Source organism: Natrix helvetica (assembly GCF_964273705.1).
Source record: "Natrix helvetica genome assembly, chromosome: 6".
Classification (NCBI taxonomy): Eukaryota; Metazoa; Chordata; class Lepidosauria; order Squamata; family Natricidae; genus Natrix; species Natrix helvetica.
The window spans coordinates 51,641,417-51,647,416 of record NC_138553.1 but is presented as its reverse complement, the minus strand read 5'-3'; positions in this window follow the sequence as shown (position 1 = coordinate 51,647,416).

Here is a 6,000-nt window from a genome sequence, read left to right as displayed (position 1 = left end):
GACAAATAATCTCTATGAAAAACAAGACTAACGGAACTCACAGAATTCTTCAAACTTTAAACGGAGATGGTAACTGTTGTTTCCTGCAAAATTCCCCTCCCATCGCCCCACCTATAAGCTCTCTGGGAGGGGCCAATCAGTCCTATTTCCTTCTGCGAGCCTGTTTCCGCAGCTGCTGCCTTCTCCTATCAGCCCTCCGCATCTGTATGTCAGGGACAACCTCCCCCTGTTCTTCCTCACTACTCTCTGGCTCAGATGCCATCTGGTGGCCAAGAGGACTCTCTAGTCCCTGCTCTGACTCCGAACACCCCCGAGTCTTCCTCAGCCTCCAGGGCAGTCCCATAATGTTCATCCCTGTCAGATTCCACCAACAGCTCAACTGGCCACTGCTGGACCACAACAGAGTGTAACTTTTGTAAGAAACTGATCTTGAAGATGGAATTGAGTGAAGCAAAATAAACTTGAATTGGTAAATCATGTATCGTTAGAAAATTTGTAGTTACATAAGTCTACTTACAGCTAAGACCTTGTATTAAGTTATCTTCCATTGTGGTGAGAAAATAAGTTAGGTAAGGGCGCTGAGCTTCACATAGATAAGAGAGAGCTGAATTCAGAGAGTATTAGTTTAGCCAATAGAAAGTAAATATTTAAATAAGGAAATATAAAAAATCAGAATCTCTCTGCCTGCTAGCTCTACAGTATATGCATTGACCCAAGAAGTCAGTAGGTACAGAAAATTGGTTCACACAAAGTTAAATCTGAACTCTTTGTGTTCCTATAAAATCTGATACAGTGCAATTTGGAGAGGGAGTGAGAGAAGTATATGCTACATAGTCACAATTTAAAATGCCCAATATTAGCTGCTAAACAAGAGGTTATTTAAGTATATGAATTATAGTTCATGCTTCAATAATCTGCATGAATAGGCTACAAGATGCACTTTTTTTGAAAGTAAATAATGATGTCCATAGGATATAATGCATACATCTGCTTAAGATCAAGTCCTTTTGAAATAAATTAGATTGCAGAATTGAAAAACCTATACTTTATTCTAAATGATTTCACGATTTACATTTGTCCTTGTATTTTAAGTTAAGCCCCAGAAGCAGTCTTTGGGAAGTAATTTGTTTTAACTAAGAATCACATTTCATTACTTTCTGGTACTGTGCCAGGCAGTGATTCAAGTGAAAAGGCTTAAGGGATCTTTGGACTTCCAGACAAAATGTTAATATGCCAGACATTTAACATTACCTTTGCAGTATTATATATTATAGGAATCTTTTTATGTATGATTGTTTTATAAAATAGCATCATTCAACAATATTTGTATTAAATATGAGTGTAATATGGACAAAAAAATGTATATTAGCATTAAAGAAGCCTCTAGGCTATGTCAACACATGCATTATCTTCTACTTGAGTTTTCTGCTTTATTTTAATTTGAAAACTGTCTCTGTAGATAAAAAATACACATATTAATGTAACTTGGCTTCTGCAGTATATGCAGAGAATCTTATTCTCCCCTATGAATAAGGGTTGAATTACTAAAGAGTGTGGTTTATTAAAATTCTGGTGTCAGTTGTTAATATTTCATAAAATGTTATAGTACTGTTTAAATAACTCTCCAAATATACATCTTTTAAACTAAACCCTACATGTGAAAATGTCCAGCTTTTGCCTCTCTTCAGATGATTGATTATGACATCTCTTAATTGATGATGTCTCATTAAAGAAGAAAACATTTAGTCACTGTTGGAAGCACTCTGCAACATTGAAGAGAAAAAGCCAAATACTAAGTGGCTTTCTACCATTTAAACATCTAGACCAGGAAGTTTCCAGTAAGGGGACATGATTAAACAGAAGAAAAAATGGAATAATTACATAATTCTGAGTCAAGAATTGAACAGATTTTAGCCAACTATTTTCTTTATTTACAGAGTTCATAATCAAGAATCAATCTATATGAAGTCAAAATAATATGTAAAAGCCAGGCTTCTCCAAATACTGTATGAAAAACTATTGACCTCTAATGCTATTTTTTAAAAAACAAATACGCTTTATTTTCCTTTCCACTGGCAGCATGATGGAAGATTAGGATTGAGTGGTATAGCCAGACCTGGATAGTCCCCAATAGTTTGTGAGGCAGGGAAAGACCAAATCTTGACAGGAAGTTGTGAATGTCCCAACACTGGAAGTCTTTAAGAAGATGTTGGATAGCCATTTGTCTGAAACGGTATAGGGTTTCCTAGGCAGGGGGTTGGACTAGAAGACCTCCAAAGTCCCTTCCAACTCTGCCATTGTATAGGAAAGCAATTGTTAGTTTAAAAAACTTTCCCTTATCCATTATGGCACAGATACAGAGATTTGGAGAGTGAATGGAAAAGTCTTAACTGGCTTTTGGTGATATTTCAGGAATTGCACCATAGTGCTTGATCACAATGAAAATTAAATTTTACATATCATTGAGTTGTATTTCATGATGCCATATGTTGAAGGCATTGAGGACTTACCAAGGGGTCATCATCAGAGTCAGTTTCACTTTCTCCTGAAGAAAGGGGGGGTTTCCTTCTCCCCCTGGCCTGGAGGAAGGAAATCAGCAACTTCCACACCTTTCAGGGCTGTTTCGCAGCATTTCCCGGTCTGCTTGTCGTGTTTCTTCCCTCCAGCCAAGCTTAGAGTGGTGGATTTGTATTTATATAATTTGGCATAAAGTTCAGCTGAGTTTTTTCAAGACTGAGTGCACAAGTTTTACATGTTCCTCTAGTGTTTCCGTGTAGACGATGAAGTCATCAAGATAAACTAACACCCCCTTATACAGGTGTTCGTGCAGCACCTCATAAATCAACTGCATAAAAATGGCTGGTGCCCCCTGCAGTCCAAATGGGAGTACTCTAAACTGGAAACACACCAGAGGGCAGTTGAAAGCGGTCTTCCACTCAATTTTTCCTCCCCCTCAATTATTTCACACAAAAATGCCGCCAGGTCTGTTATGGCTCTGGCTAGGTGGGAAGTCTTTTCCTCCCCCTTTGTCGGCTTGGCTGAATGGATGCGTAGCCAGCCATTCTGCCAGTTTACCTGAGAATTCCATTTCCATAGCCAAGATAATCCCAGTATGAGGGACCATTCCATTCCTGGCGCCACAATGAAACTCAAGGATTCTTGGTGGTCCCCCATCCACATCTCTACTGGTTCGGTTACAAAATGGGCAAGGGCCTCCTGCAGCAACTGACCCAGCCAACTGGCAAAAGGTGATGGGTACTTTTATTGTTCTCAGTCTTAGACCCATTTTCTCCACCACCTCTGAGCTAATTACACATCTGATGCAGCCAGAATCTAAAAGGACCAGCATCTTCCCTTGGGCACTGACCGAGGGTACTTTTAGTTCTACTGGGATGGTCATGGGGCCCGCATGAGGACTTACCAAGGGGTTGTCATCAGAGTCGTTTTCACTTTTTCCTGATGAAAGGGGGGGTTCCTTCTCCCCCTGGCCTGGAGGAAGAAAATCAGTGACTTCCACACCTTTCAGGGCTGTTTCACAGCATTTCCTGGGCTGCTTGGTGGGTTTCTTCCCTCTAGCTGAAGGTGGTTTTGGGCCAACCTTAGAGTAGCAGTCAGCAGCTCGATGCCCCTCCTTTCCACATTGGTAACATGCTGTTGTTCTGGGCTTGGTTGCTGACTCCCCTTTCCTCTTTCAGGGTAGGTGTTTTTTTTTTTTTTTGCTCCAGCTGCTGCCTCCACAGTATCAATTTCTGGCTAGGTCAATTTCCACATCAGCAACCAGCACATACCAGCATTGCAGGTCATGTGGGGGGGGGGGCTGTTCATACAGCTCTGGTACACATCATTGTTAAGGCCATCCATGTAGCTGTCCATCAATGCCTCATGGGACACACACACACCGGCATGTGCCCAGCCAGCTCACAAAACTCTTGAGTGTATTCTTCCGGTTCCGGTTGTGGAGAGCGACGGGCATGTTTTGCTTGCCCCGCGCGCTCTTGGTGGGCTCCCTGATGATTGGGAGGGGCACAGGGAGCATTGTAGGGGCCCCTGCTGAGGGGGCAGCTAGCTGGGGGTCCTCTGCGTTGGCGTCGGCCGCAGGGGGGGGGGCTCCCTGCATTGCCCTAGGCACCAGGAGGCTAAAGGGGAGGCGCGAGGAGCTCCTATGCTCCTGCGCACTTTCGAGTCGAGACAACTGGGCAAATTCGGCAATTGGAAGGCTGCAACTGCAATGTGGTGAAGTGGAAATTCTCCCTGTTCCCTTTTCTGACTGTTAAAAAAAAGATTGCCAGCTTTTTAAAGCGTTCAATCTGTTCTTGGGAAGTGTGACTGGAGGGAGGGGGATTCCCCCCCCTTGGATAAGCGGCTTTGAACTGCTCTCTACCCCCAGAGGAGGAGGGGGGAGAGCTCTGGAATGAAATCACACTCTTAGCAAGCAGCAGATGAATACTCTGCTGCAATTGTGAAAATGAGGTGATGATCTGATTTTTTGAAAACTTTGAAAACTTTTGGTTTGTTGCCTTCTGATCCCGGTGCTGGCAAGGCAAGATGGCACACTTCTGCTGTCTTCATGCACTCTGAAATTTGACTCCACCCATGGAAATTGCTGGCATATTGTCTTTGTCTCTGTGACACTCAGAGATATTTCTTGATATACTATATTCTGGACTTGGAACAATGGATTTTATTGTCTGGATTTGAACTATAGAAATGGTCTTTATTTGCCTGGACTGCCTGCCTCATGATCTCTCTTGGCTATCCACCTTTACAGTTGCCTTTTCACTGTATTGACACAGACATCTCTGAGCTCTCTTTACCAAAATGGCACCGAAAAGACCACTTACTGTCTTTGCTGGTTCTGCCCCAACATCCTCAACATCCAGCCCCAGCGGGCAACAGACATTAACATCTCTGTTACAGCCCAAGGCCCTGGGGGAGGACTTAACCCAACAGATGCTCTAAAAGATCTTAAAGGGGCAGGAGGAACTGAAGAATCAACTGAAAGAAATGAACGAACAGCTCAGAGAAAACCAAAACCAAACGGCTCAAAATACGCAAAGAGTGGAAGTTTTGGAGGAGGGGACGGCCGAGATGAGGGGGGAGGTGAGGGGGGTCCAGAGAGGAAACCAAGAACTTGAGAACCATCAGATAAAAATGGAGTTTGAAAGGATGTCTTTTTCCCTTAAATTTCAAAATGTAATTGAGGCTGATGATGAAGATTTGAGAGAAATTATGACAAAGCTATTGGCTGAACATATTAAAAAAGACAGACAACAGTTGGGATGGGATATTGACCTGGTCTATAGAGTCAACTCAGCTTATGCTAGAACACACAATGTTCCAAGGGAGGTTCACATTAAATTTCTTAGAAAGACTACAAAAGATGAGATTCTGAGTGCACAAAGGGGGCAAGTGTTAAAATACAAGGATAGAGAGATAGTCATCCTGAAACAAATCCCAAAGAAAGTCAGAGATAAAAGAAAAAAATATTCGCTTTTAGCGAAGAAACTATACCAGAAAGGGGTTTGGTTTCGGTGGCTTCTGCCAGAAGGTATGCTGATATTCTGGGAGGACACTAGAGTTAGAATTAATACAACTATGGAGGCCGAGGCCTTCATGGAAAAAACCAAAGTGCTCCTAGACAAAACTGATGATATCACACGGGATACACAAGACATGGGAGGTGCCGGAGGCTTGCTGGTGGGGGGGAGAAGAGGCAACACTGAGAAAACTTAGATCACAAAAGTGAATTAGAAAAATAATGCAATTGCTAATGCAGGAAATTTTTTCTGTTTGATATAAAATAGATTGAAATTACTTGAAGACATAAGGTAAAAATATGCTGTCAAAATACTGCTAAGTAGTAATTATCTAATGTATTAATAAGTGAAAGTTATGAGAATTGGGGAGAGTGCCATTTCCTGCATAATGTAGCTGTCAAAATTTGTAACTTTATCCATTATCCCCTTTCCTGAAACTTTTTGTAAAACTAATAAAAATTTC